This window comes from Odocoileus virginianus, chromosome 16 (genome assembly GCF_023699985.2).
Source record: "Odocoileus virginianus isolate 20LAN1187 ecotype Illinois chromosome 16, Ovbor_1.2, whole genome shotgun sequence".
NCBI classification, from domain to species: domain Eukaryota; kingdom Metazoa; phylum Chordata; class Mammalia; order Artiodactyla; family Cervidae; genus Odocoileus; species Odocoileus virginianus.
Window position 1 is genome coordinate 49,993,021 of NC_069689.1, and position 26,468 is coordinate 50,019,488.

The following is a 26,468-nucleotide window of genomic DNA, read 5'->3' on the forward strand; positions in this document are numbered from 1 at the left end:
GAAGACAAAGTAGTTTTTGGAATTGGGACGCTGGGACAATGGCCCGTTTGATTTTGTGGAGGGAGCCCAGACTTAGAAGGTGACCCTTGCAAGCCCAATGTCAGCAGGTCAGAATGTCCACCCAGCCTGGAGGTTAACAGAGCTGCTCTCATCATGAGCACTTTGTGGTCAGTACTGGCAGGTCACCAAGGCGACTTGCAGCAGACGCATTAGGTCCTTGCCTAATGACCTGGCTTCTCCTGTAGGAATCAGCAGGGCTTCTCTTGCAAAGCTCTTATTTCGACGGATTATTTCACTCTCTGAACAAGTTCATAATGAGAGTGAGAAATAAAAAATATAAAAAGTGAGGAAATCAACCAAAATGCCCGTAGGCTATTTTAAATATATTTGGATTAAGGAAAGTGCTTGACCAATTAATATGAGATGGTAGGAAAAGAAATAAGATATATGCTGTAATCACAGCTAGTTTTTCATTCCAGTATCAGCTTCCACCTCACTAGGCTTTCACACAAAAATTAGAAATGAAACATCACTCTTGCTGAGGTATGGATACTGTGCATGTGTATGTCTATGTGTATATAAAACACCAATCAACAATGATCATTTGGATGTAAGCATGACCTTCTGAGATTATAAAACTTGGAAGAGTAGAATCTTTATAAAACAGTTTTTAAAAAAGAAACAATCATCTTCACTTCATTGCCATGAAATTACCTTAGATTTAATCCAGTTTAACCTCTTTATTTAAAAACATGAAGCCATGATATCCAGAAAGGAGAAGAGACTTCTGGAAAGATTAGAGGATTTAAATCTGTAAAGATTCTGTAAAGATTCTTTGTAAGGGTTAGAGCAGGTGGGAAGTGATGATTGGTCTCTCTCATTTCTGCCCGTCTTGTAAGAAGTCAGTTGACTGTTTACATTTCATACTATCTCAAAATAGTATATTTGTTCAGCAAACAGCCTTCGAAGAAAGAGATAGTGTATTCTTCTGGAATAAGGAATTTGTTGTTATTGTCATTGTTGTTTTAGTCACAAAGATATGTCCAACTCTTTTGCAACCCCAAGAACGGTAGCCTATCAGGCTCCCCCGTTCGTGGGATTTCCCAGGCAAGAATACTGGAGCATGTTGCCATTTCCTCCTCCAAGTGGTCACCCTAACCCAGGAACTGAACCCGTGTCTCTTGCATTGGCAGGCAGACTTTACCACTGAACCACCTGGGAAGCTCAGGAATAGGACATCCTTATTTCGCATTATAAAAGGCTCAGGTTCTCTCAGGTCAAGGTACCTCTTTTGCAACAATGCACTGCGTGCATGCAGCCATCTGGTTCCGTCTTGCCTTGCCCACTGGGACTTGGGGAACAAGAGAAACTGACAAGAATGTTTTGAAGTTCATGCTGCCTGCTGTGCTGGGTAATCACTTCTCTTGTCTCTGACCCGGGAGTTGTGTTTTCTGCCTGCATCCATGAAAATGTGGCAAGCTAACATGTTCACTTGCAAATGGGATAAAATACCAGACCCTTCACTGTTGTTGATGAGAGTCAGAGGCTAAAGCAGGAATTTTAATCCAGAATCAGATGCTGTGGCCTTGGCAATACTCAAAGTATTTGCAAAGTGGTGCTTTTCCTAAAGAATGTTTTTTAAATGCGTGAAGTGCGCGCGCGCACACACACACACACACACACACACAGCAAAGTTCTAGCTTCAAATAAGCTACAGGTGGTAAGATTCTGTAGAGAAATCAGGACACATTCAGGATCATCCTAATTCCTTGGATTGCAAGCCAAGCTATAAATTGATCCATGCCAAGTGAACAGTAAGTGTTAGTGACTCAGTCATGTCCAACTCTTTGCAACCCTATGGACTGTAGCCCAGTAGGGTCCCCTGTCCATGGAAATCTCCAGGCAAGAATACTGGAGTGGGTTGCCATTCCCTTCTCCAGGGGATCCTCCTGACCCAGGAATTGAACCCAGGTCTTCTGCATTACAGGCAGATTTTTTACCATCTGATCCATGCCAAGTGTCTGTTAAAGTTTTGAAATTTTCCTCTTTGGAATTTAACATTAGGAGTCTGTACGCCTCATCCTCCATACCTGCAGTGCTGCTATTTTTAACTTTATTTCTTTGGCATGTGTCTGTGATTTCTTTCTCCTTTCCCCATCACTCTACTGAGAACTCCTTCTCGTGGCTCTTCACCTCTAACCCTTTCAAAGTCAGTTTTGCTCACAGAGACTTGCATCTCCCCTGTTTTTCTGTCTCAGCAGTGCTTGTCCTGGGCTTTCAGGCTTTCGAGGGTGACCTCGATGAGGCCATCACCACCATAACTGCTCTGAGTTGAAGGCTGCCCCGTATCTCTATTCTCTGCGTGTTTCTGCTATAAATCCCGGGGACTTCGTTTGCCTTTTATCCCCCTCGACATGCTTCTTGGTATTCAGAGCAGCAGGCTGGGTGCCTTTCTTCTCCACCGCCTTCGTCTGTTCTGCTCAAACTGGGGCACGCAGCTTTATCAACACGACTCACGGTCTGCCCTCACCCCGTCACTGCATCCACGGGCCGGGGGCTTAATTCAGGAGATCTGCCTCGTGAGAGAGCACCGAAGTCGGAGCTGCCGGACTGAGAGAAATAAGGGCTCTTGAGGTGACAGCAGGGATCTTCTAGGAATAATGAGGGAAGATTGGAGCATGCACAGGCGTCTGTACTGCTTGGCATTCCAGAAACATCTTAGTCAGAACACCCGCACCAGCCCAGACCAATAAACCCTGGAGCCGCAGTTTCGAGAACAGGCGGTAATTCAGGCTCTTGAACCAAAAGCAAAAGCAGACCGATGATTGTCAGTCTTGGCATCTCTTCTAACCTTTCAAATCCATTTTCAGACACGAGCACACTTTTCTTTTTCTGTCTCTCGGGGCTCTCTTAGGACTCATGAATGTTTAATAAACAGAAAGTTGAGGATTGAAAACGAAGGTAGGACATGGCCACGGATGTCTCAAAATATGCTATTTTTGGGTGCATAAACCAGGATGTTCCCTGGACAGAAGAAGTAATTACTTATTACATGTGATAGTAATTCTATTCAGTCTGCGCATGACTTTTCTCTCCAAAGGGCTGTTCACTCCTCTGGGCAAGAAGAGTGTTCCAGTTATATACTTTGTAAAACCACCCTGCTGTCTTCCTTTTGCAAAAGGGAAGCTTAATAGCTGTTGTTAGCTTGGAGAATGGATACACTTTAGGGTCTCTGAGGCTAATCCTGACAAAGTCCACTGTGGGACAGTTACCTTGTTTCTCAACAGACCACATTTTTGTGTCTGATAGATGGGATGTTGCCAGTGGGTCTGCTACAACTGCAGACTGTCCTGTTGCAATGAGACCCTCTGAGATTCTCACTAGATCTCAGCTGGATCAGCTGCCCTTAACTCCCAGGTAGCTGACAATGTTCCACAGGACCACAGTTGCAAAAGTGCATCTTTTCTGCTTTCAGTGATGACATTGTTCCCTCCCTTAATATGTGCACTGATGCTTATCTAACAAGTTCAGCCCTTCCTTTCCCTTCCCATGACTGCTTTTCTCCAAGGGGTTGAATTAGACTCTTGAGGGATGTAGCTGCAGAAGTTCTCACTATCCCTCTTCCTTCCCTCCAGCACACACACACACACACACACACACACACACACACACACACACACAGAGTTACTGAATTCCAGGCATTTCTGAGGATGAAGCTGAGGTTATTCAGGACCCTCGTGGATATATTGAACTTCTTATTTATGGCTTCTCTTCCTCACACCTCCTAATTAAAACCTCCTATGCATGATTTTGTAGGATTATCTGTTTGGGAAAGAATACAAACAGCTCTGATTGAATTTGTTCTTCTCCTTCCAGATAAGGAATAGTTTAAGCTCTGTCTCCTATGATTTAATGGAACACCATGTCATCTCTAGCAGCCCCTTGAAAGAGAGTGGATTATGTTAGTTATCTGCTTTATTAGAAGATTTGAGTTAGACTATTTGCATGTCCAAAACAATGTGGGAAAAATGTTCAGTGTCCAAAAAATTGAATCCTTCAGGCAGAGCCTGCTACTTCATCCATACAGTAGCGTGGTTATATGCCCAAGGCACCCAGAATAGACGGATAGGACCAACAGACTTTATAAAGAACAAATCCTTCTTAATCCTAGCTTAACCCTATCACCTCTGCGGCCACCTAAGCCTGTTCTCTTCCTTCCTTCTAGACCTGCTGGCAATAGAGAGCAACAAGTCTGCCTTTCTTCTTAGGAGTCATGAATCCGGTGAAGCGGAACCTTTTCTCTCTCTTTGTGTGATCCCAAGTCCTTTTTTCCAGTTTGGGCAAGCTCCACATCTGGTGTTCAGCATCTTGGTGCTTGTACCAGCGACTGACAACACTTGTAGTGCCAAGCTGGGGAATTTACCAGGAAACAAGACTCTCTGCTGGGGTCTCTTTGGATTCGAGGCAGAATCAAGGGACATGGGACTTCAGTAGAAGTCCCACAGCAGTTTCAGAAAAAGGCTCCTCATTTACACAATGAGCCTCCTCCAGTTCACACAGGAGGCACCCCAGGGAGCCCCACTCTCTCTGAGTCTGTCTCCGCTGCGTGTGAGCTTGCTAACAGAAATCAGCAATGCGATCAAGCTGAGGGAAGTCACCTGCACCAGAACGCGGTCTGCAGCACTTTTTTGATTTGCTACTTTTTCTTCTTGAGTCCTCCTTTCTCAAAACCTGTTCATGTATAATGATGATTAAAGATCTCTCACCAAGTTAATCTTTTATCAAGCAAAGCCCCACCCCAATTCCTAGGCCACGTGTTCAGTTCAGTTCAGTCGCTCAGGCGTGTTCGACTCTTTGCAACCCTGTGGACTGCAGCACACCAGGCCTCCCTGTCCATCACCAACTCCCAGAGTTTATTCAAACTCATGTCCATTGAGTTGGTGATGCCATTCAACCATCTCATCCTCTGTCGTCCCCTTCTCGTCCTGCCTTCAGTCTTCCCCAGCATCAGGGTCTTTTCCAATGAGTCAGTTCTTCTCATCAGGTGGCCAAAGTATTGAAGCTTCGGCTTCAACATCAGTCCTTCCACTGAATACTCAGGACTGATTTCCTTTAGGATTGACTGGTTGGATCTCCTTGCAGATGATGTGTTATACGGAATTAATTCTGTTAGTATAGTTTGGCTTTTATAATCTAGTTCAGTTATCACCACTTGCATGACACTGTTTCTCCTGGGTCACAGAATGTTGTCACATGTCTCTCGTGTGGAGGATTCTTAGTCTCGTTGTGTGTCTTTTCACCACAGTCTTAGAAATACTCTCTTATATTGAGTCACACTGAGGTCTCCCTAGATCTTTCAAATACTGCTTCTAACCTTGTCTTGTTTGCTTTGTAGATTTTTGGAATTTTTTGGAGCCCATTACACGACTCTGTGTTTATTATGGTTAAATTTCATCCTTTTTCAATTCAGCAATTTTTGTGCCTAGTAGGGGTATAATCCACTCTCAGGTAAACTAGCTCTTTCATTTCTCCCAACTCCATTTCATTTGCAAGTTTGTTCAACATGAAGTCAATGTCATTATTATGTAGTGGATAAAAATGCTGATCAGAACAAGTCTGAGGATGAGTTTAGGGTAAGTTTGGAGTTACTAACATTTTGGGGGACCAGGTGAGAATGAATGCTAATTACATAAGATGCCTACAATGAGAATTAAAGAAATTTGCTAATCATGGTGGTATGCAAACATCTAGAAGTTTGGGACTTCTGCCTTCTGACTGTGGGAAGAAAAGACTCTCTTTCTACCATTTCATAAGAGGTTGAAGTAGGAAATTACCCAAAGTTAGCAGCACAACAATTAGACTCCAATGAGGCATCTGTTTTGAAAGTTCTCAGAACCACATTAACATAACCCAAACCTAACACTTCCAGAGCATGTTCACAGGATATCAACACAAATTCCTTGCAAAAATGTATAGTCAGCAAAAAAGTCTGGAAAATGCTGGCTTAGGCAAAGCAGAGCAGATTTCTTTCATTGCTAGACTTAAGTTTTTAATAAGCTTGTTTGCCAAGTAAGTTTCCTAACAGCCTGTTAACAATACAACATTTTTAAAATTTATTTGCTGAGAGGTCCCCCCTTTTTTTAGGAGCACCTTGAAGGGCTGTTGATTCCATGAGCGATGCTGAGTCATTGGGTGGGACCAGGATGCGACAAGGAATTCATCCGCCCTTGCACACCTGGGAGAGGGCATTCCTGCAGTTGGGCCCCTAGGTGCCTCATTGCTTCCTGCTCATCTGATCCTCTCTAAACTGTGGATCGTGGTGCAGGTGACGGGCGAGAAGCTTCTGGGTTTATGCACAAAGCCATGCCATAGTGTGCCTGCTGCAATTCGCTGGCTCCTCAACAGTTTCCCAAACTAATGAATTCAAAATAAAGGAAAGCAGTGTTACTCTTGACTACTGACATCAGGGAGCAAGCTGGCAACCCGATATTAACAGTTATCTTGCAGTTATCTTTCTATTCACAGTCTGCATGTGTGTATATGCATATGTGCTCACACACACACACACACACACACACACACACAAGGAATCTGGAATATCCAACTGCAGCCTTGCCCTGGTCCAGTATGGCCATGGTGACTGTATATAATAGCGTGTCTCACCGCCCCCCGCCAGGGCTCCCGAAGCACCCAGGGTTCAAGTTGGAAGGTTGCTGCCTCCATCCACATCACATGCCCTTGATTTCTACTTCCCCATCCATGGAAGGGAATCCTCCACGGGGGCTGCTTGAAGACCAGCAGTCCCTGTATTGGGCAGAAGCCCCTCCTCCACGGTTCTCTATCCCTCATACTTTATCACCAAGCCATGCTTTATTTTCCTCCACTTCCTAGAGAGTTGAACTTCACAGCCTAATCTAGGGTAACAATGACACTCCACGTTTACTCTGCCAAGGTGGAAAGTCCCCTCTGCTCCCCAATATTTCACCCCTGTTTTCCCCTTTGACTCTCCCCCTTCCCCTGAAGCTCCTAAGCTATACTGACTTGTCTTATCATTCCTGCGGACCCGGCCACACATTGCCAAGTTGATGTTGTAGGTAGCGGAAGTGTTGAATATGTGTGTATATGTAATACATGCTTTCCCTATTTGAAATGTCTATGTGGTCAGTTTGTAGATGTCCTTCTTGGAGAGTCGTAACTGGCTCTTTCTGCCCTGGTCAGAGTGCCATGTTTCCAGGGCACTAAGAATGATCGCCTGATTCTCTACTTTAAGTACCATATGGGGAAAGGGGCTCTTTAAGGTGTCATGGGTAATAGAGAAAAAAACCTTGTCTCCTTTCTGGATAAGGTTATTGAAGTATTTATTGCTGTTTGTAAGGCTATGACACCACCTGTTACAAATCAAATGGGGAGTGTGCTCTCAGGACAGTGAGTCGCAGTAATCAGGTTGAGAGCCCTCACATTCCCTGCAAGTTGATTAAATAAAAACCTTGCACATAGTGAACCACACTCAATGGGATGCTATTATTAAAGGCTCAGCAGAAACAAATTCAAAAGATTGGGCAGCAAGAATTTCAAGGAAGAAACCCTGGCTAGTCAAAAGTCAGAGAGAAGACAAATACTGTATATTAATGCATATATGGTCTTCTCTGGTGACTCAGTGGTAAAGAATCTGCCCGCCAGTGCAGGAGATGTGGATTTGATCCCTGGGTCAGAAAGATCCCCTAGAGAAGGAAATGGCAACCCACTCTAATATTCTCGCCTGGGAAATCCCATGGACAGAGGAGCCTGGTAGGCTGCAGTCCATGGGGTCCTAAGGAGCCAGACATGACTTAGCAAATGAACAACAATATCCCATATGTATGGAATCTAGGAAAATGGTACTGATATACCTAAGTGCAGAGCCGGAGAAGAGACACTGACGTGGAGAATGAACTTGTGGACACAGCAAGGGAAGGAGAGAATGGGACAAACTGAGAAAGTAGCATTGAAATATACACAATATCACGTGTGAAATAGCTAGCTGGGGGAAGCTGCCGTATAACGCAGGGAGCTCAGCCCAAGGCTTCGTGATGACCTGGAGGGCAGAGATGGTGGATGGGACGGGAGGCACGCGCAAGAGAGAGGGGATATGTACGTACTTATAGCTGGTTCACGTTGTCCAATAGCAGAAACTAGCAACATTGTAAAGCAATTACCCTCCAATTAAAAATAAAAAAAAAGGATCATAGAAGTGTTCCTGGGATAAACATAATGGGAAACAAAACTTTATCAATTAATTCAATGGTAACAGCACTGGGATGGAAATTTTAAGTCTTTCTTTTTTACCTTTTTAAGAGTACCACAAGTTAGCAATGCTTCCCTGGTGGCTCAGAGAGTAAAGAGTCTCCTTGCAATGTGGGAGACTCAGGTTCAGTCCCTGGCTTGGGAAGATCCCCTGAGGAAGGAAATGGCAGCCTACTCCAGTATTCTTGCCTGGGAAATCCCATGGACAGAGGAGCCTGGTGGGCTGCAGTCCATGGGGTTGCAAAGAGCCGGACATGACTGAGGGACTAACACACACACACTCACGTATGCAAGTAAGCAATTTGAAAGATGATGGAGGGACAGGAGACCAGTAATCAAGACTGGGATCTTCTAAATTGACCTCATTAAACTGTGTTGAAAATGTCTCCCACAGATTCCTAGGGTAGGAGTCTTGGTGTAGGTGCAGTCCTCATTGGATTCAGCCCAATGAACTTAGCTGTACTTCCGAGAAATGAATAGATTTGACATTTGATGTTGTATACTAGTACTGGTTCTGGTTTGTTCTGGCCAATGTCTTTATTGGATGCTTAGTAGAAATGGCTAAAATATAAATATTACTCATTTGACTCTTCAAGCATGCAAATTTAATACACAAAAAAGTGCTACATTGTAGGAACAGAGATTACTTAGCTGGGAATCTAAATGTTGGAGCCATTTATACAGGGGAAGCATGATGGTGGTGGAATCCAGTGGCCTAGTTTGTGATGTCTGTATCTCTTAACCGTAATATAAACTTGGAGATTTAGGGCTACTTTGTGCTGTGAACATTTCATAAATTTTGTGTTTCAAAACAAAGCTATAGCAAAAGAAAACAGATGTTGCTGAGAAAACTGTTCAAACGAGATCATTTACTCCTTCAGTTTCTCTGCATGTCAGTTGTTCATCAACAAAGTTCTTTTAAATTGCAGAGTGATCCACTGAGACAAGGTATTCACTTAATAAGGCTTTCCTGATGGCTCAGTGGGTAAAGAATCCACCTGCAATGCAGGAGATATAGAAAATGCAGGTTCGATCCCTGGGTCAGGAAGATCCTCTGGAGGAGGAAATGTATTCTTGCCTAAAAACCCCCATGGACAGAGGAGTCTGGCAGGCTATAGTCCACAGGGTTGCAAAGAATTGGATATGACTGAGCATACATTCCTTATTCCTTATTCACTTTATAAATTCAGATATTCTGATTGAAAATTGCTAGTTTTATATTAGTTTATGTAGCTCAGTATTTAAGTTTTATGCAATATGTTACCTTTCAATTTTCAGAACTATCAATTAATGACAACAATGACAGGTCTTTAACACATCCCTTGGTTACCTTATGTAATTTATTTATGTTCAATTAACATTTTAAAAATAAAGATATCTAATTTTATTTTAAAGTTGAGAATTATGTTTTATTCAGTGGACATAGCTCAATGTGAACTTAAGCCCAGGAGACACTCAGGTAACATTGAGAGAACTGCTCTGAGGAGGTGAGGTGGGTAGCTAGGATATACAGAATATATAGGAGTTTGACAGCAATCAGCAGGTAGTAGAAACAAGAGATCATTGTTAATAAAAGAAAACTAGATATCTCAAGTTAAGGAATTTAGCACTTTTCTATGTATGGGAAGATGCCAGAGTCTGTGCTCCCTGAAACCATTTCTTTGATATGCACCTCAGCTGCCTGGGGCCAGTGTCCCGTGTTTTCACATCCTGAGTCTCCTCAGGGCTAACTGCATAGACTGACTGCAGTCTGCTGGCTGCTAGCCGGCAAGTATTCTTTGTTTCCTTCCTGAATATACAGATTCTTTCAATGCCATAAAGCTTCAACTATGTTTTATATACCATATTCCAAGCTATACTTTGCATACCAAAAAAATACCCATTTTTTCACCCTATTTTTTTTGTGGCTTATACATATCTAAACTATAAATATTCATTTGGCAAAGCTTGGGGGTTGGGACTTTTTTCAGAGTTTAGTCAAGTCCCACAGAAAACAGATGGCACATTCTAACTGAGTGATCTTCAGAGAGCTTAATAAAGAGACGCCTTGTGAAGATAAAGGCAAAGTGTAGAGAAACATCAAGAGACAGGACCGCATCCTAGGGCAGGCACCCCCCCACACTTGAAGTGGCTAGAGGGGCATATGGGCATGGAATGTGGGGAGAAAGAAAGTGGGCTCAAGGGATGAACTGCACTGCCAAAAGCTGCAGTAAGCCCATGAAATGCAGAGTCAAGTGACTGAATGTCTAATCTCCATTCTCTTTGCCCCCTCCAGACACCTGCTGGTGTTCCTTGTTGGCAAGCTCAGTGGTAAGCCAACACTGATCCTGACCCTAGAGGTCAGCCTCCCGTTTCTTATCACAGGTTGGAGTTATCCAGAAGGATTAAAAACAAAACTATCTTGAACATCACATAAATATTCTTCTATGTGACCTTAGACTTTCCTGGTGGCGCAGTCAGTAAAGAATCTGCTTGGAATGCATGAGACAGCTTGCAGTGTAGGAGACCCAGGCTGGTAGGATCCCCTGGAGAGGGAGTCTCAGTTATAGGAATGACTATATTTTTCTTGAGTTTCTATTTTATTTTATCATATAGATCCTCCAAGTCATAGTAATAATTGTAGACAATTTTTGTTATTTAGTGAAAATTCTTAGAACTAGATTTTGGCCCACCTTAGTTGTACCTGTCTGCTATTTTCTAAACATTTTTGTCATATTAATTCCTTTGAAATATAACCAATTTTATCTTTAGCTGGTATATTGCATGTATATTTCAAGAACACCTTCAATTCAATTTAATCAATTGAAAATATTGAAAATTGAAAAAAACTTTGATTGAAGAAAGGACAGAATTCCTCTGCTTTCCATTCTTTTGAAAATTGGTTTTCATATACCCTAACCTTGAATTTTCATGAATGATTTAAGTTTCTCTGTTTATATTCTGTGATGCTCTAATAATATGCCTGATGTGTACAGTTAAAATTTACAAAGTACCTTTCTACCTATTATTGCATTTGACCTCCACAAAATTCTGAAATAAGTAAGGTAGCTCATTATCTTGATGATACAAACATATATATATTAAAATGTCTACTTAGAATAATAGGGAATATTAATTTTCTCATTTTGCTGTTACAGACATTAAATTTCAATTCTTTCCATTCGACTACTGTCAACCAGATTTAATGACAGGGGGCAAAAACCGCCCTCTATTTTCATGTTGTTCTATTTTCTTTCTGCACAGTGTCAGTTGCAAATATTTTAACATAATGAATTTTTGAAGCAGGAAAGGCCAAGGCCCTTCTGGGTTATGCACAGATTCATCATCAAAGCCTTTTCAAGGTAGGTAGAAAATCATGTTAATATATTTTGAACAATCTCCTATTGCCCAGGGCAAGCCATTTGAAAAGATATTTGATATGTCAAACCTTAAGCACAACGATTTGGGATAAATGTTTCTGATTTAAAGTCCAAGTCTCTTCTAAGTTGAAATCACTCTATCTTCAATCTGAGGAATAAAACATCAACTAGCAAAAGAGTACACAAAATATTTTATAATCTATACAACTGAACTATTGATCCAAGAGTCTTGGGGCTAATGTGCTGTGCATTAGTAGAGTAGGTAATAATTCAAATAAAGGAGCCTAGTTAATTTTCAGTGAGTTTATTTCTTGGCAGGCAGACTGCTGATAGTAATTTTTGTAGGCGACCTCCCTTGCTTGCCTTCTGCCTCTCTGTTAGACAAGTCCAAGTTAGCAAATGGCATTGGTCAAAGTGGCTAAATGAGATCTTGTTTATGGGTAATGATCTGTTACCTTTATGACATTCTCTGACTGACACTGCATGCTCCTTTGTAGGTATCACTGAATTTTGATCACTGTTATCTCAATAGATTGATCAATTCAGCTTTAAAGAGGATGCTAAGATGAAACAAATTAGAAACACAGTAAGACATCAGCTGTTCAAATAAAGATGGGAAAGTCAGGCTGAGTTAGTATGTCAATTATAAACATACTGAAAAACAAATCTACTGTTATGGAAGAATAGAAGTAATTTGTCCCTTTAACAAAAAAGAGATTTCACTAAATATGTTTTAATAAGCTATTCTAAAAATAGAGATTGTCAGAATAGACATAGATGCTCTTAAAATATTTGAAACTAGTTTAAGCTTCTTAAGAATTTATATATATATTTAAAAAGTCCAAAAAGAAAATATTAGTCACTCAGTCATATCAGACTCTTTGCAACCCCATGGACTGTAGCCCACCAGGCTCCTCTGTCCAGACAAGAATAGTGGAATGGGTTGCCTTTTCCTTTTCCGGGGGATCTTCCCAACCCAGGGATCAAACCTGGGTCTCCTGCATTGCATGCAGATTTTTTTTTTTTTTTACCATCTGAGCTACTGGGAAAAGCAAAATGAGAAAGTCAAAGTGAAAGTCACTTAGTCGTGTCTGACTCTTTCCAACCCCACAGACTGCAGCTACAGTCCATGGCATTCTCCAGGCCAGTACTGGAGTGGGTAGCCTTTCCCTTCTCCAGGGCATCTTCCCAACCCAGGGATCAAATCCAGGTCTCCAGCCTTGCAGGCAGATTCTTTACCAACTGAGCTATGAGGAAAGACTGGAGAAGCCAAAAGTTCTCCGTTTAGAGCCTGACTACTCAAAGTACCCCACAGACCCATGGCATCAATCTCACCTGAGGGTTTGTTAAAAGTGTTGACTCGAGTTTCACACTAGATTACTGAATAATTCTTTCTTTCTTCTTTTTACTTGATGTTTTTCAAGTTGGTACTCTTTATTGCTCTGTCTTCAGTTTTGTTGATTATTTCTTCTGTCATCTCAAAATTGCTGTTGAGGTCCTTTAGTGAATTTTTATTTTATTTTACTCTTCAGCTCCAGAATTTTTATTTCGTTGTTTCGGCTTCTAAAAAAAATAATTTCTATCTCTTTATTGATGTTCTCTATTTGATGAATAATTCTCACTTTATTTCTTTAAAAGTTATTTCCTTTTAGGTCTTTGAACATAACAGCTGCTTTGAAGTATTTGTCTGATAAGTCTAACATTTGTGTGTTCTCAGATGAGCTTCCCTTGTGGCTCAGCTGGTAAAGAATCTGCCTGCATGCAGGAGACCTGGGTTCAATCCCTGGTTTGGGAATATCCCCTGGAGAAGAGAAAGGCTACCCACTCCAGTATTCTGGACTGGAGAATTCCATGGGGTTGCAAAGAGTCAGACATGACTGAACAACTTTCACTTTTAGATGAGCTACCCTTGTTGCCTGTTTCTTTGCCTATCTTGTATTTTTGTTGTTGTTGTCGAAAACTGGGTATTTTAAATAATCAATTGTAGCAACTCTGGATTTTTATCCCTCCCCTCAAACCCTGCAACATGCAGGGATGGCTGATATTTGTTTCTTTCAGGACTTGCTTGGACTAATTCTGCGGAGTTTATTTGTCAGCAGCACATTGCCTTTGATGTCTCTGATAAATATCTTTACTCTCTTTATTTTCAAGACTGACTTCTTTAGGATTTTACCCTGAAGGTGTCCAATATGCTGCTGCGCAAGAGCGAAGGACAATTGCTAATAGCTCCAATAAGAACGAAGCTACTCACTAAATATATGTGTGTGTGTTTAATATATTAATCTGATGCTATTGAATTGTGGTGCTGGAGAAGACTCTTGAGAGTTCCTTGGACTGCAAGGAGATCAGATCAGTCAATCCTAAAGGAAATCAACCCTGAATATTCACTGGAAGGACTGTTGCTGAAGTTGAAGCTCCAATACTTTGGCCACCTGACGTGAAGAGCTGACTCATTGGAAAAGACCCTGATGCTGGGAAAGAATGAAAGAAAAGGAGAAGGGAGTGGCAGAGGATGAGATGATTAGATAGCATCACTGACTCAATGGACATGATTTGAGCAAACTCCTGGACGGAGGACAAAGGAGCCCTGGCAGGCTGCAGTCCATGGGGTTGCAAAGAGTCAGACGTGACTTAAGCCACTGAACAATAACAACAACAGCATTACCACACTAGCCTGAGCCACATTCATCTATTTCCTGTGCTACGATGAGAGCGCGCTGTCTACCTGCCCTTCTTCTCCCACTCTTGCTTCCTTCAGGTCTATTCTTCATCCTGATGCTATATTGATTCTTTTAAAACATACAATAAGCCCTTCGGTTCTCTTAGTATCTTTGGTTTTCAGTTAGAATTCCTGCAAATCGATATAAGAGTCTGTGGAATGGCAATCTGATGGGGTTATGGCAGGGGAAAAAGCTCAGACATACTGAAGCACTGTTTACACGGCATTTTATCTGATTTTGAGGAAACATTCATTGTTCATATCAAACATTAATATTCTAGAAATGTACATGAAGCAGATTTGCACTTGGCCACAGTCTCCTTTCAAGGACATGACCTCCCTTATAACTCAGATAGGATCTGGAAAGGAATACAATGCTGGCTCCTTACAACATTAGACGAAAGGAGAAAGATGTTTCAAAGCGATTGAATCGTGTGTTGCATGCTCTTGTTTTTTCCCTCCCAGTCTTCTCTTGGTGCCATAAATCTTGGTTCCACTTAGGGACTTATTTTGCCGTTTACAAATTCCTGAATAAAGAAATGCATGTCTGATGAGTACAGATTGGCTCTTTGTTCTGTTGAACCTTTAAAAAGGTCCTTTTATTTTTCCCAGAAAATATGCAAAGTGCCTGAAAGACTCTTTTTCAGCTCTTATTTATGTGCAAGTAAATATCTACAATTATTTCTAAAGGGTGGAAGTGAGGAGTGTTAATCATGGGATTTGAGAGTGGGGAGCATAAAACTCAGGCTTTAACATGAAAATAGTTACGACAATCTGATCCTGGGAAGTCTGGTGGGAAAATGACTGGATAATGCTAAAATTAGATGGAATGAAAGAGCAAACTAAATTTTAGTGAGCAATGAAATTTGGTCATGTCCATAGTATTTGGTGGTGCCTCAGATGGTAAAGAATCTGCCTGCAATACAGGAGGCCTGGGTTCGATCCCTGGGTGGGAAAGATCCCCTGAAGAAGGGAATGGTCATCCACTTCATTATTCTTGCCTGGAGAATTCCATGGACAGAGGATTCTGATGGGCTACAGTCCATGGGGTCACAAAGAGTTGGACACGACTGAGTGACTGCTGACACTTTCATAGCATTAGGTCCAACTTCCCAGGTGGTCTAGTGACAAAGAATCTGCCTGCCCATGCAGGAGACATAGGAGATGCAAGTTCGATCCCTGGGTTAGGAAGATCCTCTGGAGGAGGAAATGTCAACCCACTCCAGTATTCTTGCCTGGAAAATCCTATGGACACAAGAGCCTGACGGGCTACCGTCCATGGGGTCACAGAACTAGACATGGCTGAATCAGTCCTGGGTGTTCATTGGAAGGACTGATGTTAAAGCTGAAACTCCAATACTTTGGCCACCTGATGCGAAGAGCTGACTCATTAGAAAAGACTCTGATGTTGGGAAAGATTGAAGGCAGGAGGAGAAGGGGATGACAGAGGATGAGATGGTTGGATGGCATCACCGACTCAATGGACATGAGTTTGGGTCAACTCCGGGAGTTTATGATGGACAGGGAGGCCTGGCGTGCTGTGGTTCATGGGATCGCAGAGAGTCAGACACGACTGAGTGACTGAGCTGATACTGATACTGAACAACTGAGCACATATGCGTAGCATTAAGTCACAGTTATTTTTTCTGATATCAGTACCACCTCTTACCATGGTGATTGTTCATAGATATCATGATGGATAAAACAATCAAAATTATTTTTTTGTTGTTGGCTTCAGGTTCTAGACGTGTATGATCTTTCTGTGTGTGTGTGTGTTTAGTCGCTCAGTCATGTCCGAATCTGTGACTCTACGGACTGTAGCCCACCAGGCTCCTCTGTCCATGGGATTTTCCGGTAAGAATACTCCTCTGTTTATGAGATTTTTCTGGCAAGAACACTGGAGTAGGTCGCCATTTCTCCTCCAGGGTGTCTTCCCAACCCAGGGATCTAACCCTCGTATCCTGCATTGGCAGGGGGATTCTTCACTGTGCCACTTGGGAAGCCCATGCATGACCTTTCTACTAAAACTGATAGCTTCACTGGTTTGCTTATTACCTTATACTACTAAATGGATTCAGCCAATGTTGATTAAAAATAACACTAATACACATAAGGGTGGTTATCTCAGTTTTATTTATAATAGTTGAAAACTTCAAATGACCTACAGCAGTATCTCCAAATGAGAGGTTATTTAGCTAAATTATATCACAACACTGTAATGGAATGCATCCTTAAAAAGCAGTGACATACAAGATCACACAATAATGTGAAAACATGTTCACACTATAAACTACTGGGTAAAAATGAGTTAGGATATGTCATATGCCTGTTGGGATGATTATAAAAAGGTAAGAGAAAGCCAGAGGATATTTAAATAGCAAATAGGAAATTTAAAACTATTGAACTATAACACTTTTAACTTATGTATGAAAAGTTCTCTACCAATCTCTTTAAACTGAAAATATCAACTTGTGTTTGGCATTAAATATTCCCATTCTAAAAAAGAAAAAGAAAAAGAAACTAGGAGAAATGTTCCAAGTAGTGTCTGACTCTTTGTGACCCTATGGACTGTAACCCACCAGGCTCCTCTGTCCATGGGATTCTCCAGGCAAGAATATTGGAATGGGTTGCCATTTCCTTCTCTAGGGGATCTTCCTGACCCAGGGATTGAACTTGTGTCTCCTAAGTCTCCTGCATCAGCAGACAAGTTCTTTACCACTAGCACCCCCGGAAAGTCCCAGAGGATAAATACCTAAATGCTTAATTACCTCTATAGGTTGGGATTATGAGTGAGTTATGAGTTTATTTGTTGACTTATATTTGCCTGTTTTATAAATTTCTAAATAGACACATTTCTTTTTAAAGAAGAAAAATAAATTACGGGAAAAAAAGAAGAGAGAGCCTGGCATGCACATGTGCATAGGAAAATAAACTGTTCTTTTATTCATGGTATTTCTTTTTTAAATGTTATTGAAGTGCAGTTGATTTACAATGTTGTATTAGTTTCTGTTGTATTGCAAAGTAACTCAGGTATATATATGTATATTTAGGTATGTATGTATATATGTATGCATATATATATGTATATGGTGGTGGTGGTGGTTTAGTCACTAGTTTGTGTCTGACTCTTGCAATCCCCATAGACTGTAGCCTGCCAGGCTCCTCTGTCCATGGGATTTCCCAGGCAAGAGTACTGGAGTGGATTGACATTTCCTTCTCCAAAACATACCATAGCTTAAACATATATATATATATATACACACACACACATATATATAGCTTAAAACATAGCTTAAACATATATATATATATAGCTTAAACATATATATATATGTATGCATGTATGTGTATATGGGCTTCTCAGGTGGCTCAGATGCTAAAGAATCTGCCTGCAATGCAGGACACCTGGGTTCGATCCTTGGGTTGGGAAGATCCCCTGGACAAGGGAAAGGCTTTGCCTGGAGAATCCCAAGGACAGAGGAGCCTGGTGATCTACAGTTCATGGGGTTGCAAAGAGTCAGACATGACTGAGCGACTAAGCACACATATATGTATATATAGGTATATATATGTATATATATGTTTGTATATATGTATGTATATACACATATGTATATATACATTTTTTCTATTATAGCTTATCACAAGATATTGAATACAGTTCCGTGTGCTATACAGTAGAATCTTGTTGTTTATCCATCCTGTATATAATAGTGTGCATCTGCTAACTCCCACTCATGGAATTTCCAATCCTGACAGTAATTCAGTAAGGTAGATACTCTTATTCCAACTTTATAGGTGACAAAAAGAGTCCTAAGAAGGTTTGTGACTTGTTGCAAGACACGTGGCTGGCAGGTGCGGGAGCTGCCAACCCCAGTCTCTCTCCTCACGCCCCTTTGGAGTTCCTGTGTGTGCTTTTAAACACTTTCCTCTTTCGTCCCCTTCTTCACATGGATGGCATCATCTTCTCCGTCTCTCCATCTTTTGCAGCCCCTTCCTATTGGCTTTCTCACCAGCTCACTCACTCAGCAAGTACTCATTGAGCACTAACTAATCTACATATACAAGACATGGAATTATGTGGGAGTGATATGGAGATAAACTAGACATAAATCCAAGTCTTAGTGGGGCCATGGCACAAACTGATAGGTAAACACAGCTTGCATTGCCAAGTGCTCTGGGGTGGACCAAAGGCTCTGGGTGGAGGAAAGGGTCTGGTGTGTGCCATGAAGTAGAAATCAGATGACTTTAATAGAATGTGCCTAAAATAAAAGGGAACTCATCCTGAGGTCCTCGTGTGCCAGGGTAGGGACACTGGGGTATCTAGGTATTCACCTGTGAGATGTTTTAGTGACTTTGGATTCTTGATGTTATTGGGCACTACTGTATTTCTGTTGTGTGGTCTTCCTATTGAATTTTGCCTTCTTTTGGGAGGAAGGAATGTTTTCATCATAGTTTAACCCCCTAAATTAAAGGAAAGTAAACATGTGGATAAAAATGATCCCTGAAGGGGATTTGTGAATTCTTACATTTAGAAATAAGTACTTATTATTATAAGGTTACTAAAAGAAAATAACAGAATTATTTAAATTTTAAACAGTCAGAATTATTTCTTGTATTAAAAAACACAACCTTAATCCTTTAAAAATCTTATGAGAAATAATACTGTAGGTGTTTCAGACTTAACTTTAAAAATACAGTGATTTCCTTTTTGATAATTTAATTTGCACTTCCTTGCAACAGTTACTTCTTTCTAGTCTTTAATTTCCTGATCAGGCTAACATAATAAATCCCTGAAATGTTCACTCTATTTTCCACAGTTTGAGTTGATTGCTTAGAAATGCTTGGGAGGGTACTCTTTTGCCCCCTTCTGATGCCTATGTCAGAAGCTTTCTCTATCTCCTTTATACTTTAATAAAACTTTATTACACAAAAGCTCTGAGCGATCCAGCCTCGTCTCTGGCCCCGGATTGAATTCGTCTCCTCCGGAGGCCAAGAATCCCGCGTCTAATCGTTCAGCAACAACCTTTCACTACCAAAACCTATGACCTATTGCCTTTTAAAAAACTGTAAAGGACTTTGCCTGGCTGTCTGGTGGTTAGGACTCCATGCTCCCAATGCAAGGGTCTTGGGTTCTGTTCCAAGCTGGGGTCTAAGATCTGGCAAGCTGCATGGCAAAGCATCCCCACCTCCCACCCACCCCCCAAAAAAACAGAAGACAAAACTAACAAACAAACAAAAAATGGTAAAAATTTGGAGCCAGGTGATAATTTAGTGATGATTAAGCTGCAGGAGACCTGGGATCCATCCCTGGGTCGGGAAGATCCCCTGGAGAAGGGAATGGCAACCCACTCCAGTATTCTATTCCTGCTTAGAGAATTCCATGGACAGAGGAGCCCAGTGGGCTACAGTGGAATCACAAAGAGTTGGACACAGCTGAGTGACTAACACTAAGCCAAACGCTTAATCTTTCTGAAAAAGGGATTGTGAGAAGTTCCAGGGCTTACCTGCCATCACACTATCTCCCAGGAGTAAACCGGACCCTTCACTATAGAATTAGAGTTTCCCACGGCCCTATCCTTTCTTCCATTTTAACTTTCACTGAGGTACACAACTCATGTGCTTTAATCCTCTGTGACTTTATCACCTAGAAGCATTATATTGAGCAGGGGTAAATAGTTATTTTATGTAGGTCTAATTAAGTTCAAACTGACTTGCATTTGCCCCAGACCTTCTTTGTTCCTTGGAGTCAGTCTAATAGGAGCAATTGAATAAAGAAAAAAAAAAAAAAAAAAAGAAATGCTTGGGAAATGCTCCTTTTTTTGTTATTATTTTTCTGTGAAAGCCACCTTGAAAAAAAATGTAGATCTTGCTATGAAAGTGAAGACAAAGTTTCAGTACCTTCTCCATTTAATCATTTCATCTTAATGAGCTAGGTAGGTATTATTCAAAGATATTAATGGATTTGGTGATTGTTGAATCATCTGATTGGTGTTTAAAATAATACTGTTGAGGAACTGCTAATGTTCAATCAACACATACTGCTTAAGTTCTCAGACATGTCAAGCTTTCAGCTTAAGAAGTCAATCTTGGTTGCAAAAGTTGTGGAAAGTCCAATTTACTTAGAGTAACAGCTTTTTTGTTTGTTTCAGTATAACATATTTTAGGAAGCTGGCATAACTACATGACAAGCAGTGTTTTGTGCTTAAAAATCTTTAACTTGTATTTTAAAGTTAAAATAAGTTAAGAATCTTTAACTTATTTTTAACATTTTCCTTTGGTTTCTCAAAAAAAAGTGAAAGTGTGCCTTCACTGGAATCTTGAGATGTGTTTAACTTGAGTTATTTTTCTTATGGTGGAAAATGGCCATTTCCCTTCATTTAGTGCTCACAATATAGAAACAGCTTCCTGAATCAATATCCCTCAAAAGCTGAAAGAATACACTTTAGAAATAATATTAGAGGAACTGGGTGCTTACATTTGAAATGCATGACTCCAGTGCTATGATGGCCATGGTGAGGAAGGAGAGAAGATAGTAGAGACCCTAGGGTTCAAATTCTACTTCTGGACTCCTGGCTCTATGCTTTGGGACAAATCTCTTAACTTCTCTAACACTCAAGTATCTCATCAATGAAATGGAGAATACAACAGTATCTGGCTGTGATTGTGAGGACCGAATGACAGGCTGTAGATAATGCTTGTAGCCTGGAGTCAAGTACACTGTCAACAACCTTAATCAAAGTCAGCACATACTGTTTCTTTAAAGGAAAGTGAGTAGTCGTTCAGTTGCTTTATTTTTATCTTGCCTTTGCTCCTTAGCACTTATAGGATTTGGGGGCATGTCACTCCACTTTGAGGGGCTTCCCAGGTGGCGCTAGTGGTAAAGAAACCACCTGTCAATGCAGGAGATAGGAGATGCGGGTTCGATCCCTGGGTCAGGAAGATCCCCTGGAGGAGGAAATGGCAACCCACTCCAGTATTCTTGCCTGGGAAATCCCATGGACAGAGGAGCCTGACTGGCTATAGTCCATAGGGTTGCAGAGAGTCTTACACGACTGAAGTGACTTAGTGTGCATGCACGCACTACACTTCATTGATCTTTAACATTTTTTATTGGAATGATGTAATTATCTTAAAAACCTGACCCGCCTACCTCAATATTCCGGTTTACCTGCAAGATTCTGTCAAACCTGGATGAAAAGTGACACTCCAGAAAGAAGAGCCCTTAGCTGGGCAGACATGCAAATGTGCAGATCTCGACCAAGCTGTCCAATTGCCAGGAGAATAGTTATCTGACAGCTGACGTCTTGCTAGTCTCAAGGGTAGCCCCCAACCAGTGACGTGGCCAGTAACCCAGTAAGGCAGGGATGTAGCCAAGGTCAGACCCTTCCTGGGTGGCCCTCAGCCAATGAGTGAGCAAGCAGTAATGCGAGGGACTGGCCACTTCTGCCCCACGTGGACCCCTCTAGTGGACATTCTTCACTTGAAGATGCCCCCAGGGGAAGCTGGCAGAAAGAGCAGATGTTCAACCTACAGGACAGCTCCCACTGCCCAACCAGAGAACCACACTTGAGGCAGGAGCAAAGGGTAAAAACTCAAGAGATTCCAAAACAGTCACCAGGTTTGAGCAGGGTGCTGAGGTGGACCCTGAGTATCAGATCAGGCGAGAGGGTCAAGCTAGACTGGAGGAGAGTGGATCAGTGCTGAGGATAAGCTAAGGCTGAGGTCCCAGGGATGGGTGGGCGGGGTCGGCAAGGAGCACCTTGAAGGGATTCCCAGTGTGGGTCCTCATTTGTTTAGTCGCTAAGTCCTGTTCAACTCTTTACAACCCCATGGACTGTAACCGGCTAGGCTCTTTTGTTCACGGGATTTCACAAACAAGAATACCGGATGGATTGCTGCTTTCTTTTCCAGGGGATTTCCCCAACCAGGGATCGAACCCGTGTCTCCTGCTTTGGCAGGCGGATTCTTTATCGCTGAGCCATCAGGGAAACCCCTGGGTCTTCACTGGGAGCAGCAAACCATCTTCTTAATCTTAAAAAGCTCCACACACTTCAAAGTGCTCTCCAAATATAAGCAATTTGGCAATGCATTGTTCTGCCCTCGGGAGTATCAGGACATCTTTCTAACAAGATTTTGCGGGTATTGGGCACCATTTTCAGTCTTGCCTCTATTGGCAAAGTTGGTATAATTTTCAAAAGCCGTCTTGCAGTGTTTGTTCTCCATTTCCTCAAATCTCACTGGGAAAAGTTGCCAGAGGAGCCCCAGGTTGGACCCACTTCTAGCCTCCAAGTCTTTAGGGGGCGCTCCAACATCTGGTAAGATTGCTCACCCCGCTGTCATCAGCATCTCATGCCAGAACCCGGCTGTCAGTACTTTCTCGGGTGGGAATGGGGGTGGACACGATCCCACAATTATCCCCTAATGTGGACACTGACCTTTTGTCCATATAAGCGGAATGATTCATGCCTAGTCTGTCGTTACAAACTTTACACCTAAGAGCTAATGCGACAGCAATAAAATTCAGAGTGTATGGAAGGAACACTGGGTCTTTGAGGACTTGGAGTTCAGGGTTTTTCTCTGGGTTGCAAGCTCCAGATTCTTACCTTAAGGAAAAACACACTTCTCCTGTTTCAGTGACCTGTGTTTATGCAACAGAAGATAAGAACGTAGAATTGTCAGAATTTGGCCTTAATATAAATCTATCTTGCTGTATTGGCGCTTTATGAGGAAGCTTGTTGAAAAATAAACAGGTACATTATTAATAGTCCAGAAACAACAGAACAGATTTAAGGCCATCTCATGCAGCCTAAACTTCAATGAACATTTGGTAAAAGGTACAGGAGAGAAAAGTGCCCTGTTATATTCATTGCTTTTGAGCTCATTCTCTTTCAGCTATATAACTATCTTAGTTTCTCTATATCTGTAAGATATCTATCTCTCTATCTATATATATACATGCATTTTTTTTTAAACCTAGGAACCCCTTTCCTGACCATGTTTTATAGAACCTCTCATGTTAAATGTGTAGCTGGAAAAATTAACTATAATGGTTGGCCACATCCACTCTGCCCTGTTTTCCACTATAAAGATACACCTCAACACTTTCCACTAAGGACTTGAAAAATACAGAAATGTTCAAATCACTGGGACAAAGAAAATCTGTATGTTCAGCCTTGAGAAGTTTGAAAACAGTATGAAAAAATGCAAAGATGTCAAGTTGTTAGTTAGGACATAAAAGTTGTGAAATTTGCCTTACTTGTCGTATTTAATATACTAAATTTGAAGTATAATAACATTGAAAAATATTGTTATTTATTACAGTATAGATTTTTCAGGTGAATTTACTTTCTACTAAATTTCATGTTTGTTACGACTGGACCTTTAGTCATACTCTGAGAATCAAAACTGAATTGTAGAGTATACCCTGCATGCCATAGCTTAAATATCAGTAAATTACTTTGAAAAAACTGAAAATATTAGTCGCTCAATCATGTCTGATTCTTTGTGATCCCATGAACTGTAGCCTGCCAGGCTCCTCCCCTGTCCATGAAATTCTCCAGGCAAGAATATTGGAGTGGATTGCCATTCCCTTTTCCAGGGTATCTTCTCCTGGATCTCCCACATTGCAGGCAGATTCTTTACCATCTGAGCCACCAGGGAAGCCCCAAATTAACTTGAATTCTAACCTTTTTCTGTTTATCATTAATGGGAAAACACATATGGAAGAAAATTAAAAAAAAAAAAAAGAAAAAAACTTAAAATCTTCACCTTTGCTTAATCAGCTAGATTCTGTAGCTACTACTACCAAAAATTATTTTTTGACACACTTTTATAATTTTTGCCAAATTTGCCACAGGGTTACCCACTCTAGTACTCTTGCCTGGAAAATCCCATGGATGGAGGAGCCTGGTAGGCTGCAGTCCATGGGGTCAGTAGGAGTTGGACATGACTGAGCGACTTCACTTTCTCTTTTCACTTTCATGCATTGGAGAAGGAAATGGCAACCCACTCCAGTGTTCTTGCCTGGAGAATCCCAGGGACGGGGGAGCCTGGTGGGCTGCCGTCTACGGGGTCGCACAGAGTCGGACACGACTGAAGCCTCGCAGCAGCAGCAGCAGCCACAGGGTTTTATTTGTTAGGGACAAGACTGTTGTTGCACTAGGCGCTAAGTCATATCTAACTCTTTGTGATCCCACGGACTGTAGCACCCCAGGCTTCTCTGTCCTCCACTATCTCCCAGAGTTGTTCACATTCATGTCCATTAAGTCTGTGATGCTATCTAACCATCTTATCCGCTGCCACCCCTTCTCCTTTGCCTTTAATCTTTTCCAGCATCAGAGTTGTTTCCAATGAGTTGGCTCTTCACATCATGTGGCAGAATTATTGAAGCTTCAGCTTTGGCATCAGTCCTTCCAATGAATATTCAGGGTTGATTTCCTTTAGGATTAACTGGTTTGATCTCCTTGGAGTCCAAGGGACTCTCAAGAGTCTTCTCCAACACCATAATAGTGACTGATTACCATGAGGGGGTACACCTAGACCTGGTTATTGCTACCAATGAGTTCTGTGACTAGGCCTATCTGTAGACCTTACTCTCAAGGTTCTTTATGTTTAGATGGAGGAGTTAACACTAGATTGGCTGAAAAAGTCACTTACTCTAACATTTTATGAGTCCCTACTCTTTTCCATGTTTATTATTTCTGAAATTTGTACATTTACAAACACAGATAATATTTTTTACATGAAACAGAAGCCTGAGGTGTCTGAAGCAAACCACCAAAAGGATCTGAAACTCTACTATACTAAATCCCTCCACTGTGGGGCAACTATAGCTGTAGACAGACCCCTTAAGAGTCCTAACACCTACTAACCTTTGAAAGTAACTTCTGCAGCCTTAAATCCTGGGGGGGTTCCTGCAGGTTTCATAATCCCTTCAAAGGGAGTAGAAGTGGAATCTCACTTTCATTACTTTGTGCCTTGAATCCAAGAGACTCGCAGCAGTATGAATTTTGTGGCAGCAAAATTACTGTCTTTTCCTAACAGGCTTTGGACTTCGCTTTGCCTTGTTCTTGTAAGCAGAGATGCACTTGGATTAGCTGGGTCATTTGGGAAAGAATGTCTGACAGATGTGCGCTGTAGGATTCAGATATTGTTATTGTTGAAGACATACTTTTTTTTTTTCATCTTCAGCTAGTTTGACAGTTGAATCCAAACACATTTTCATTGATTGCTGTATTTGTTATATTTCCAGATACTTTAAGAGCCCCAGCGATGACTGTTTCATAGTTTCTTTTTCCTTCAGTAAGTTCTTGTAGGGCACTGATGTTCTTCCCCAAGGAGCGCCTATAGAGTTGGACTGATGCTGTGTGCTCAACTTCTTTTTTGAATTGCTCATTCTTAAGACAGCTGCTAGAAAAGACAACTGATAGATGTTTATAAACTAAGAAAAAAATGACTTTTTTTATTTGTTTGTTTCTTAAGTGAAATAGTCAGGACTCTCTGAAGACCAAAATTCATTTGTCTTTGGATATCAAAAAGAATATTTTTTTTGTTTCTCTTCTACCTAGGGGTTATATTGATCTAGTGCTGTGAATGATTTTCTAGTTGCATGGGATCATGAGTGATTTGCATAAGTGGTATAAATATATATTCAGGAAATAGCACACATGTTTGGGATGGTAAGTGATCTCTCTAAGACCCAACCTGTGCATCTGTGAACTTGACCTTTACTGCCCTCCCAGCATTCCTGCAGGAATGAAGTGAAGGCATGTATGTGAATTCACAGAGCAGGGCCAAGCAAATACAAATTAAATGATTATTTTGGCATGGAGAAACATCCTATTAACCTCATTGTCTGAATCATGCTAACCATTTTAAATAATATTTTATAATCGAAATTTAAAATGTTTGTAAATAAAGATTTGACAACATATATTACTCTGGACATTTTCCTTTTTACTTTGGGAACATTTTGCTTTAATGACCAACTGATGAGGGGACTTGGTACGGGTCATTGGAAATGTCATTTTCTACCCTGTTCTTGGTATTAGAAAAAGTTTTAAACTCTTTCCTTCTTTTTTAAAGTATCTTAAGGGCAGATAAGT

At 41.3% G+C, this 26,468-nt stretch overlaps 1 long non-coding RNA gene across 1 annotated transcript in view; it reads left to right on the forward strand.

Moving 5' to 3' along the window:
* LOC139038737 (uncharacterized) overlaps window positions 1–14,918 on the forward strand; it is a 36,149-nt gene extending 21,231 nt beyond the window's left edge. Inside the window, exons 2-3 of the long non-coding RNA XR_011491888.1 lie at window positions 11,569–11,624; window positions 13,794–14,918. This is a non-coding gene — a long non-coding RNA (uncharacterized lncRNA). The remainder of the gene's footprint in view (window positions 1–11,568; window positions 11,625–13,793) is intronic.
* The last annotated feature ends 11,550 nt before the right edge of the window (window positions 14,919–26,468 follow it).